Below are 13278 nucleotides of genomic sequence, written 5' to 3'. Positions count from 1 at the left end.
TGGCTCCCCATTCTTTGAGATGCTGAGACAGCCTGCCCCTCACTGGAGAATCGTGACTGAAGCTTTCAGAGCTCTTTTGAAGTAGCTGTTGCAGAGGCAGATGGCACAGAGGCCACTGATGGAGCTGAATTTGCACCTCTACCTCGTCCACCACAAGGGAACTTACGTTGGCCCCTTTGACTGGCCATTCCTCTCGCCAAATGAGGAGTAATAACGAAAAAAATCTATCCTTCCAAGGTTGTCCACTAGCATGAAAAGGCTGATGTTTCCCAACGGTGACACCTAAAGACTTGGCCACTGCCTTCGAGGTCTGCAACTTCTCAAGGCTCTCGTCAGCCTTGCTGCCAAAAAGATGAGACCCGTCAAATGGCATGTTGAGAAGACGAGCCTGCAACCACGCAAACCTGCATATCACGGTGCTCGTGGCCATGGATCTGCTGATACTATTCGCAGAATCCAATCCAGACTGGAGGGACTCACACATGGCCTCCTTGCTGTCCTCAACAAGAGCCAGGAAGCCGTCCCTCTCTTCCCCATCTGGAATATGCTCCGCCGCCATGGAGATGCACTCCCACAGAGTGTACGAACATTTAGCAAGCGCACAGGAGGAGTGTGCCAATTTCAATGCCATACCCCCTGCCGAAAATACCTTCCGCGTCCATACATCTACGTACTTATCGTCCCTATTAGGAGGGATGGTAGGGTATGCGACCTGCTTCGAGGTAGGCCTAGCTGCCTGGACCACCAGACTCTTTGGAGTGGGGTGTTGTAACAGATAGCCAGGGTCGCTACTGGAGGGGTGGTATTTTCTCGTTAAAGACTTGTCCACAGCCGGATTAGTTTCCAGGGTCTCCCAATTCCTGGTCACCCTTTTTTGTAGAGCCACATGGAACAGTAACACAGGATCCGTAGGCGGACCCTTGTCCAAAATATTTGTAAGATCATCTTGATCATAAGGCGCTGGTGGTCTGGACCAGCCCAAGTACTCCACCACCTTAGACATAAGGTTCCTATTTGATGAGTCAGCATGCTCCCCAAGGTCTGACTTGCCAAACTCCAGCTCAGGAGAGGTATCAATCCCACTTGTGTTATATAAAGTATCACACAAGTCCTGCATCCTGCTCTCCTCTGATATGAGGCACTATCCTGCTCTCCTCTGATACGAGGCACTCCGGCACATTAGGTGTGCCATACCGGAGCCAATAGGTGACCTCCTCCTCCTCCTCCTCCTCCTCCTCCTCTGAAAGTTCCTCCTCCTCAAAGTGAGGTTTCCTAAAATAAAAAAAAAGACATTTTTCGGAAGAGGGAAAATCCTTTTCTCTGGTATGGAGGCCAGAGGCTTGGAATGCGTCGACCGAGACTTAGCCAAAGCCTTTCTAGGAGGGTCAACAGGCTGAGCCGGTAAACTAGGCCCCACCGGCGTCAACGGCTTCAGCATCAACAACGGTGCCGAAAACACAATTGGCGCCAATGATGGCGTCAAAGGCTTCGACGAAGTCGGAGACCGTGAACTCTCTTTTCTAAGAGTGTTCCTTCAACCCCTTGTCTCGAGGCTTGAGGGCTCTCGATGGGAATCAAGCTGAGTACCGGGTCGAGACCACTCCTTGCCGGCTTCTACAGAAGGCGCAGGCGGAGCCTTGCCCCGTCTCTCAAAAACCTTAAGCATCTCCATCCGGAAAGCTTCCCACTCCGCTGTGTCGATGTCTTGGAGGGGCATGTCACCCTCTTGGGGGTACCGTCTGACGAAGGCGATGAGTAAGGCAACAGGCGCTGCCTTCGCTTCGACGAGGATGAAGAGTGGCAGGCACCACTAAGAGACCGTGAGCACTTGGACTTCTTCAGACGAGGAGTCGCCCCTCGATTTGTCGATCGAAGCACCCCCGGTCGGGATTTACAGGGCTACGACACCTTGCCTACCTCTAATGTTAACTTTCGTTCCCACAAGGCCATCCCTGTCATGGCCTGACATTTGGGACAAATATCCGTCTCGTGGCCCTCACCCAGTCACCACAGACAGACTTGATGCGAGTCTGTTATCGACATCTTGGAGCCACACTCCTTACACTTTTTAAAACCGGGAGGAGTTGACGGGGTTGAAGACGAAGACATCGAAGATCAAACAATTCACAGTACTTCAGACGTATGAGGCATGCAGAGTTTCACGAAGCAAACACGTTTGTGGAAAAACAGAACTGAGCCCAACGGGCACCGTGCGTGCTACTTATAACATCTGATGAAGTCACCCTCAACAGAGGCCTTCGAGGGACATCGACTCAATGCCATCAAAGCAGGGCACCCTCTGCCAGATTATTTTTTTTCCGAAGCAGCCAAAGCTGGACATTACATGTCAAAGATGAGGAATACGTTGGAGGACACAATCCAGTTGAAAATATAATTGGTTGATTCGTCAGCAGGTACACTACCTGCCCCTGGAGATGAGGCTCACAGGCGAGAGAAAAACCGTCCACCTTGCCATTGTTGCTTACGGCAGGGCCCGCCAACCAGAGCTTCAGATCGGTGCGCACAGCGATCCTGAAAACCCATGAACACAGAGAAGGACTGAGTTTGGGACCCTGACTTCTGTGTATAAGGGGCCTTAGCTGGAGCTTTTGCCAGGACCGACAAAGACTTGGCGGTTTGAGTACTCGCCTTAGTCTTTGAGAGTACCTCATCTGTGGAGGAATGGAACAACTCCTTGCAATCAAAAGGAATGTCTAGCACCTTGTCCTGCACCTCCTTTGAGAACTTTGTCGCAGGGAGCCACGCTTGGCGGGAAATATCGACCCCGACCATAACGCCTCGAGCAGATTCCAGTAAAACCTCTGCCAACACTTTGGCGTCCAACAAAACGGCTCTGAAGTCGTCTAGCCTATCCACAAGAATACATTCTTGGAAATCGTCTTGTTCCTTCTACAGCTTAAGATTGGCTGCTGCCAGGATGAGCTTGAGGTTAGCTTGACGAAGTTGGAGCGCCGAATTGGAAAAGACTTTCTTGCCAATGGCGTCAAGAACTTTATCCTCCTTGGAGATGATTTGGGCCGCTGCAGTGGAGGATGCAGAGGCCGGCTTGGATTGGAGGGTGGCTGCTGCCACCACTGTGTAACGCTCACCTGGTATCCACGGGGACATCACTCAGCCTGTTCTGACCTCTTACGACCTCAAACCCTTCCCTGGAGTCTGCTCGACTGGAAACTGGGCCTTGTTTTCTTGGAAAGTGTGCTCTCCGTCCTGCTTTCAGCGCAGGGGCGCGTTGATTGATGCGGGCTCATTGCTGCATAGTTACTTCCCTGGCAAGAGTCCGACAGGTAAGTATAATGAGTCTTTTGAACAGTTCTCTAACTTCGTTCCTTTCCTTCCTTAGATGATGGCCGGCGTCCGGGGATGGCGACGTGCTTCTGAGATGTGTAGCGCTGAAGGTGAGTGAGAGCGCGATGCGCGATGCAACCCTTTCGTATTTATATTGAACCGAGTTCTTTTTCTGTGTCTTTTAGGTGCCGCGATGTTTTCAGCGTGGATGCCGGTTATGAAGAAGAAATGCGGTGAGTAAGCGCGGTATGCAGCGCCTCTAGATGTTTCCACGCTAACCTTGAGTGTCTTTTCCCTCTTGCAGATGGATGAGAAATTCCAGAGACAGAGTTCCCCCAGAGCGGCTGGGATTCAGGTAAGGGTTTGAAGCTTGTACAGTCTTTAAAAATATGCAACGATTTTCTGAATGCTTACGAATGCCTTTTTTCTGTTCTTTTCCCTAGGAAGCGGCATGCCAGGATGGGAATGACACCGCCGGAAGCGATAAATGATGGGCAGAAGCGCCGCAAGGTAAGACTGTTCCTAACGGTGTTCTTGTTCTTGCAGGAGCTGAGCGCAGAAGAAAGATGCAGGCCTACTGGAGACCGATCCGAACACGGTGAGTTGTCACGCTGCAGGTGCAGAAAACACAAAGCATGTTTCTCACCCTGGGCGTGGCTTGAATAGTCTCTGGGTATCCCAGGTGTCTCTGGGCTGAACCACACCCAAAAGACTAGACTGCACACGCAGTTCTGGGAACCAAAATGTGGGGGCATCCATCTTGTCCCCATCAAAACACTACAAGTCCAATCCCCAATGTTATCCTATGGGAGTGAGTGAGTCTGGTGCCACAAGCGCCAAGTCTGACTCCAAGTGGGTCTTTGGAGGGATGGAGAGGCCCTTGAGGACTATGTAGCTGATCGTGGCCTGGCTCCAGCCTGACATCTTGGAGGGCTGGGGACATGAGGTGCAGGAATCATGACACTGTTGACAATGGGAGCGGACAAGCCGACAAGGCTATATCTTCCAAGGCTTGAAGCTTGCATCGAGCGTCAATCCTCTTGTTGAGATGCAGCCCGATATGGGGTTTGTCCCAGACTTTATGGGTCTTAGCCAAGACGCCCTTCTGAAGAAATAGACCAGTGCGCTCCTGCAGTGATAGGATAAAGGCTCCAGAAAGCACCCCCTCCCGTGGAGCGGAGGCCTCGGGCACGGGAATATCAAGCAAGATATCCAGCACCCGGTCATGGAATGCTCTGATAGAGCGGGGCTGTTCATCGTGGTCCTGGTCCGCTTTGCCCTCATCCAGTGAAGCAGGAACAGAAGGCTGATCCGCTGCACGTGGCGGCTCAGGTGGTAGAAGTGTTGTCTAGCGGCGCACCCAATATTTTTTCTATCGGGGACAGCAGAGGCAGAGGAGGAAGTTGTGGTGGAGGTCTGACAAGTAGAGGTTGAGGAGGAGGAGGAGGAGGTGGCACCACCGGGACCTGCATAGGATCAGCCAGGGCCAAAGGCGGTACAGGCGGACCAGGATACATCTCCTTAAAAAGGCCCTTAAAGTATGATCCCATGAGGGCAAAGTACATAAGTGTCTGAAATTTCCCAAAAATCACATCCTCAGATGAAGGTCTAGGCGTTGGCATTGGTAGAGGCCACTCTTGAGGGGCATAGCCCCATGAACGCAATGAGGATGGTTGCCAGGATGGTCCACCACCGGCTGGGTCCATATAAAATCACAGGTGTGGAACCAGGGGGTAGCTAAACTGTATGAGGCAGCGGTGCCCAAGCACGCCGAATGAAAGGGGGGGGGGGGGGGGTTCTTGTCCACATGGCATGGAAAAAACTGCTCAGCCCCAAAAGGAATGCTCCCAGCACCTGCCGTCGTGAACATTGGTTTAAGAGAGGTATCAAAATGGCTTGTTGAGCATCATTTTGTCGACACCTGAGGTGAACTGCGTCACAGGAGAAAGTGAGGCAACTGTTTCCTCAGGGGAGTCAGGGGTCTTAAGTGACATTTTAGCCTTGAAACCAGGATCCTCGACCAAGCCAGTGCTGGCAGATCTAGGATGTTTACTGGACATCTTAGGTACTGTCCCAGTATTAGCCTCCAGTGGAGAAACCTCGGCAGAGCCGGTACTAGAAGGCCTGTGGTGCGTGACTGCCTTCTTTGCCCCCTCGACAGAACCGGTACCACCGCAACCCTGAGCGTGGGAAGTTTGAGGAATGTACCTCACCGAATTGACACTCAAAGAGGAACCCTCGAGTCTGCCAGGTATTGGATTCTGCCCCAAGAAGAGGAACCTCTGGTTCTAACCCAGGACATTTAGCTCCCTCAAAAGGGGCCTTGAGTCGCAAGTTGGTGTGGAAATGGAGACCTCAGGGCGAACCCCGGTATCCAGACACAGAAGAACGGAGCTGAAATTTAGCCCCGAACGGGGAACCTTGGAACAATGTCCAGTTTTGGCAGGCCCACAGTGGGGACCCACGGAGGAACCTCCGGTGTGCCTATTAGGCCCCTTGTGAAGCACCTCAGGGATCCCCTGGTAACAGAGTTATGCAAGCCCCTTCTGGTCCTGGAAGATCCCGGGAAGGTGTCTCCTGGCTGGAGCGCCCTAAAAAGTAAAGAATTTACCAGGCATTTCTTCTTTTTGTAGAAGAGCTGAAAATGTGGTGGAGGAAAGCATTGAAACACCTTTTCCCACCGAAGAAGACATCGCTGGAGTGCCCGGACGGAGAGGGAATCGCAATGAAAACACGTGTCCCAACTATGTTCCGGGCCTCGACACTCTAGGCAAAGAGAGTGGGGATCCACCCTCGCAAAATGACGTTCGCATGAAGAAGAGGACACTAATCCCAGATGCTTCGGCATAGACGGAGGACAAGATGACTGTGGAAATGGAGCAGGAAGGAAGGACAAAGGGAATAAAAAGAAAAATTCTTGGTGATGCTAGTGCATCCAGCCCCGACCGCGCAGAGCAAAGGACTGAAGGGCATGTGTGGGGCGGAGCTCAGGAGGGCAGGGTTACGGCAACGTGCTGTGGCCCCGCGTAAAAATAGGACAAAAATTCAAGCGCTCCGGTCCCGTCCCAAAGGACGAAATGTCCCACAAATATGGAGGAAAGGCAACGGGACATAGGAGTATAATGGACATCTCAGGCCAAACACTCCCGATGAGTCCATTAACTATAGTACTGGGAGATGTGCCCATTTACCTATGGCAGCGAGAACAACCTGTTACGCTCACCTGGCTCCCACAGAGGCGTCGATCTGGACTAGACTGCCGAGGCCTCCACCAATGTGACGCGTAGGGCCGAGATGACGGACTGGACTGGCCCACCTAGCTTCGTTTGCTTGGCCCATAGGAATATTCTTCTGCAAATGGAGAAAGGGAATTAACCACCCGTGGAGTTGAGCGTAAATCCCCCCCCACCCCGCTGTTCTCCCCACTGATCACCTTGGATGTCCCCTCTTACAGTCTCACCTGATGATTTGAAAAGATGAGCTCTCCATCCTGCATTGAGCGCAGGGGCGCGTAGATAACCAGTTGCTTCACTGACTCGAAGGAATTGGTGAGTTCCAGGACAATATTGACTCCGATATTCCCGGATAGACGCCGTAAGTATGTAGTTCGTAAGAGTTCAAATGCCTGACTTTCACTCTTGTCCGATTCCTTGCAGGTTGCAGCTTGACCCTACTGAAGAGTTCCTCGTGGCAACCGGTAATGTTCTGGTAAGGATTTGTATTATCCAACACAGTTCAAAAAAATAATGTCCATCTGTAACCTGTTGCTTTCTCCCTTATTCAGGCGCTGAGAGAAAGTATGAAGTCTCGGGGAATAATGCCTCCGGCGGTAAAATCAGCTAAATCTTTTGTGGTGAGGAGGGTTCCCCTTGTTAGTCCCTTGTTTCACCTTGCTGTCCTTTTGTTTCCCCTTAGGGGCCGGGGTTCGGCTAGGATGCAGTGGAAGCTGCGCCGACCCGTGAAGAAGAATATTACCCCCGGTGGTAAAATCAGGTAAGTTTGCAGAACGGTCTGCATCAGGTAAGTTTTAATCTATGAGATATGAGCCTAGCGCCATAGGCGCCAGGACTGCACCCAAATAGCCCCTAGCGGGGGTTGTTGGGCTTGCTTGGGGTAACTTGATGCCTGCTTCCGGGGCTGCTGGACTTGGTCTGGGTTCCCGGGGGTAGGCATCATGACACCTGTGCTAGGTTTTGGAAATTCCCAGAGGGGCCAATCATGTCATAGTGGTGGGTGAAGGTATGGGAGATTATAGCAATGGAAAGAATCTCAGCTCTAACATCAGATACCATGTATAAATACATTCGCACGTGGGCATTTTTAGACTATATATGGGATAAAGGACATATGCTACACAGGCCGCAATTATATTAGAACATATCCCTGGAATAATTAATAGGAAGGAAATGATGGAACTCTGGAGCTCAGATACCCAAAGAGTGCATAGCTTTTGTTAGGGTTGGCAGGCACCCTTGGGTTATAGATTTGCATGAGAACTATGATAATTGGCAAAGGCTCATTTTTTTAAATCATTTGTTTGGGAAGGGAGGGGAAATTGTTGAAAATGTTATAAAAAATTGAAGTTCTGCTGGTGTGTATTGTAAGCTACATAAGTCTTGTTGATTGTACCTGTGCTGTCTTGCCGGAATATCAATAAAACAGAAGTTGGACAAAAAAGAAATTGCGAGGCAGAGTTACACCAGCATCTAGTGGACAAGGCTGTCTCAGACCATGGGCAGCTTCAAAGAGCTGTCAACAGGTATGCGATCACTAGCATCCAGAAGACTGCTCAGGTGAACACATCCAAAGCACAAGCAGAAGCCTCTGACAAAAGTAAACATAAGGAGGTTAAGGACAGTGGGTCCCCCAAGTAATTGAAGGGAAATCCCAGACACATGGCTGCACTGTCACTGAGGCACAGACCACCGAGCACCACGACACCCAAAAGATGTTTTCAGTGTGGAGCTTGACAGATAAGGGAGATCCTGCATGCAAGGTTAAACCCAAGCAGGCCATTGTGTGGGCATCTTCACAGCTTAAGTAGCACTAGGTAACAGAGTGGTTGAAGGGTTCCTAGTTAGTCTGAGTGGGAACAGTACCGGGTCCCCACAGGAGGCCCCAGTTCCCACCAATACTCAATATTGTTGGCGCAGGTCTTCATAAATGGGGAAAATTCTCCTGCCTTGCATCACACTGCTGCTGGCGTTACAGCTGTCGGCAACAATAGGTGAAGGAAGGGTAGACTATCACAGGCCCAAAACAACAGGTAACATAGCTTAATGGTGTTATCTACTTTACCTTTGCAATGGTACAGCTTAGTTGAAGGGGTAGAACCTTGATTCACTGTGTTGCAGTAAAAGACTTAATTCCAGTAGGGTGTCTGTCAGGTAGAAACCTCCCTGATCGAAACAGTCACAGCAGTCATGAGAGCGAGAGGTCTGCAAGCAGCAAGGGAAGAAAAGTTAGAAGCCCCAGGTCCAGAGGTTCTTCCAGCTAGCGAGCCCAAGAGACCAGTTATACCGCTAGTGCACAGTCCAGAGGTCCCCTGTGGCGATGTTTACGTATGTTGCACAGGATTCATTGAGCTCAGGATTGCCTACTGGTATAGAAAAGGAACTTGTTGCAGTGGACCTGGTAGTTTCAGACCTGAAGGGATTGCCACAACTGAGCGAGTGGTCTACAGGTGGAGGTACGGTCAGGTTGACCTTTGCCAGAAACAGAGGGACTGTCACTGTCTGCCAGGTTTGTGGAAGCAGGTAGGGGAGCAGGGGTGGAGTCTGGGTCTATTCCAAGCAAGGTACAAGGCGCGATTCAAGACTTGGAGTCGGAGTGTTTTGCACCTTTTTGGATTTTCCTCTGATCAGCTGCCGTGTCAGTAGCATCGCGCATCCACCCGGAGGACGTCTTTCTGTGCAGCACCCGCCTTGCCTGGACCTAAGAAACTGACAAAGGTGACTGTGTTTGAAGCACGTTGTGCACCTTCAGTTAGCGTCCACGTTGTGCTTACCAATCAACAAACGCTGCGATTGTGTGTCACTACCTACTCTTCTTGTTGCATACTTATATGGTTTTCATCTTTTTTGTGTTTCCCTAAAGGGCTTCTATTCACATTGGCCATGCCCCCCAACAAGCCCGCCTTGCTCAGCCCTACATTACCTCACGTCACAGCGCACCCGCACTCGGCAAGTACTATAAGTACTGTTTGCTGTTCGCGGGTCACCGGGTCCTGGTCCTAGGTGTTATTTACTTTTCAGTTTAAATCTTTACACCCTCCCAATTAGCTTATTTCTGTATTTGGTGTTTAATTGCATGATTGACCACCAGCATGCCACCCATTCTAGAGACTCGAACAAAACTGATCGAGTCGGAGCATGAAAATGCCATGAGAAAAGCCCTTCTCCAACCCCGACTCACAGGTCTATTATTATGTGTTGGGCATGCCACTACTCAGCGTTCACACTCAGTCTCCGATGACATTCGACTGTGTCCAAGGGAGGGGTTCACATCTGAGGAGGAGGGTCAATCTAGCCACTCGCCCCCTACGATTCAATCTGTTTCTATGGGGCCCGATGCTGTAGATCAGCCGTCTGGCCCTTTAATCCCCGACCCCATGCATTCAGCAGCCTCCGAAATCCCATCTCGAGAACCCAGCCTGCATTGTGCACCTACTGATAACACGTTGATAGTGGCCTGTTCTGCTGGTGACCTACAGCCTGTTACAGCTCTTTTCCCGGGGGATACCAGGCCGCAACCTGTTCTGTGTTCTGTCTTGGCCCAACACAAACTGAGACAAGCTCACACCCATTTGACCATGATTGGAGAAATAGAGGAGGAGGACATCGAATTTGTGAACCTCTCTAATCAAATTGAGGAGTGTTCTGAAGAAGTTTTATATGTGTGCTCAAACACCGGTGATCTAACCCAGTAAGAACAAGGTATTAATAGCCATTTTGGTACAAGTGGCGAAACTCTATCACCTGTGCTGCCCCACAGTAGTATATCAGCAGCAGAACCAATTGCATCCCCTGTAACACGCTCTATTCCTCCCCCTGAATCAATTGAGGAAGCAGTTTCTTTTATAGCACCCACCCCGAGGCAACCACGTTTTGATCAGGGTACTCGAGTATCCGATTTCTTTCTGAACCCCATTCACAGGGAGAGATACTCCTTTCCAGAGGCTCCGGCCCTGAACAACACGTTGGCAGCAATGAACACGGCCTTGCTAGCTGTGGCAAAACTATAGGAGGGTTTGGATTTAAAAGTCTCAAAACAGACCACCTGTCTTGAACAACTACTCTCCTTGTATTAAAAAAAATCACAACACGACCCAATCCATCTTTTCAGACCCAAGAACTATTAAGCCTCAAATCAACACAAGCAGTCTGTACACAAAAATGTATGACATTATTTCCATCCCTCACGCTGGCCTGCCGCCCATTCAAGCTAACTTGCCCACTGTGCCTGTGACAGATCAACCTCTTATTACAATTGGAGACACTAATATCTTTGACAGCACTGCCAAGACATCTGAAGGCACTGTGACCGTCGCAATGGCAACGTTAATTGGTCACACGGATGTTCCTGTGTCCGTGCCTGTCTGTATCAGTGTCAAATGGTCACACGGATGTTCCTGTGCCTGTCACTAGCCTCAAGAAAAATCAGCCTTCCTGCATTTCAACCTCAAAAAATGTGTTTGAGGTTTTTAGCAGGACCTCTGCTAAATCTACCACCTCACAGCCTACCAAAAGAAGAAAAGTGCAATCCGTTAAACTTAAAACTCCTACCATGAAACGAACAGTGGGAAAAAAAACGGAAAAACCTAGTGGACTCATCAACCGATCAGATGAATATTTCTATAGCCGATTCCGGAACCCAGAATCCCGAGGTGACCCCAATGGTTGCGATGGCTGCGCCACACAAACCATTGGATGATCTAGTACAGATGGTTGAATGCAGTAACGAACAGCAAGGCTCACAGTTAAAAAGCCCAGAAGCAACCCCTTTGGTACCTCCAATTGTCGCTGCAACAGTGCTGGCTGAGTCCTTGACTCATCCAATTGGTGCCCAGAGCGCCCCCCATATTGATGGCGATTCAGACCCAGTTACAGAAATCCATTGATTCATACCTGAAGCTTCTACCAAATAAGTCCTTACAGATAGTAAAACAGGAACATTGTGATACTTCGTATCCAATAACCGCGGGTGGCCAGGCCGAGATCCAATGTTTACAACCTGACATCAGACAAGTCTTACAGTCTCATGGGGAGCTAACCCAGAGCTCAGTGGCTCTTGTCACCTCCCCAAGAGAGGACGGTTTTACGAAAAATGTTCAGGATCAAATTAGAGCCTCAGTTGAGGCATATCTGACACGTAATACCAGTCCTAATCTCCAGATGAAGCCTACGCACCCACCTCAGGTTCCCGCTCCTGTCCCTGATCTGACTTCAGTGTCTCGATAAGAGCTACAGGAAGAAATTAAGGCCTCCATCGAAGCCTTTATTCACCAATCAAATGAGATTAATCCACCTAAACTGACAGAAAAAGGGTTTCCCTCGCTTAAGCCCTTAATACAGGGGCCTCAGGTAACCACTGCTGCTTACCAAGACAGGAGGGCTCGTTCCCCGGGAAGGCTACCAATGTCGTCAAGAGATCGACCTACACAGACCAAGGCAAAACAAGAGCTATCTCACCATCGTTTCATAATTAAATGTCGAGATGCACCATTTAAGTCCTATGATTTGAATCAGTCCAGTATCCTTAACATCTGTGCAGAGAAATCCCTGTTCTTTCAGCTATTTCATCATTGGATATCAAACAAATTGAGTTCATAAACCATACTGATCTGTCTGTAGCTCGCATACATATCCAATCTTCATTGGTAGCTGAGATCTTGAGGCAGGCCAGAATGGTGTTATTTGACCTAGGATTTATTCTATCACAAGAAACGAAGCCCGGTCCCACAACACTACAGGGCCATATGTCACGTATATTTACATCGGCTTCCAATAGTTCCCCTTATCAAGAATTAACGGATCAGACCAGACCTGCATAACTATGCCTTGATACTAAGGTCTTGAGTCTGATTTCCTGGAACACACGGGGACACAGCCACCTCAATTCTATAACAAATGGGGACCTATTGGACAGTGATATTGTTGCCCTTCAGGAAACATGGCTTGTCTTGCCACCAATTTGGGACTCACACACTATACTGTTCACCCCCGCAGAAAAAGGTGCCCATGGTAGACCCAAAGGTGGGCTTATACAAGCAGTGAAAAAGGACTGTGGTCTAGAAGCGACCATGTGCAGGTCTCCCTCTCTATCATTTCAGGTGGTAAAACTATCTAGCATCCATCAAAGAAAAGCATTGTTAACATCTACTGGTGTAGTAATACATTATCAGAAGACTTTTTCAAACAATTTGTGGAAATATTAGATGTACTGGCCATTGAGACCGCTTTAAAACACATTCTAATATTGGGCGATCTCAATTGACATCTTATTTCAGAGGGGGATGTTGCCTTAACGGATGATGAAATGAAATAGTCCTCAATCATGGCTGAGCGTAATTTCCTGATGTTAAATGAAAATGTGAGGGGTGAATGCCCTGCACAGTCCACCTGGCAAAGAGGTGCCCAACATGCCATAATTGATCATATTTATATCAATGCTAAAACTTTTAACTCAGTTCAAAAGTTGGAAATCATCCAGACAGATCTAAGCGATCATCACAAACTTAAACTGTCATTCCAGATTGGTTACACTGAAATGATGCAATGGTCGAATACGAATGTAACTGGTGCTGTTGTGAACAATGGGAGGAATAGATTGTTTTGGGATAAAGAGAAATTAAGAACTCTAGATTATAATCTAAAGAACATGTATCAGAGTAATCTTTTGGTTAAAGATTATACAACTGCCATAAAGAGTTATTAGTGGCAATGGGCTGATTAAACAACGGCACACTCATGC

The 13278-nt window shown here is 49.2% G+C and overlaps 1 protein-coding gene across 7 annotated transcripts in view; it reads right to left on the bottom strand.

Annotated features, from left to right (window-relative positions):
• DYNC1I2 (dynein cytoplasmic 1 intermediate chain 2) overlaps positions 1-13278 on the bottom strand; it is a 1097199-nt gene that overhangs the window by 890560 nt on the left and 193361 nt on the right. The window lies entirely within an intron of this gene.

Source organism: Ambystoma mexicanum, chromosome 9 (assembly GCF_040938575.1).
Source record: "Ambystoma mexicanum isolate Mex_15411 chromosome 9, UKY_AmexF1_1, whole genome shotgun sequence".
NCBI lineage: Eukaryota > Metazoa > Chordata > Amphibia > Caudata > Ambystomatidae > Ambystoma > Ambystoma mexicanum.
This window is presented reverse-complemented; position numbering and strand designations above follow the sequence as displayed.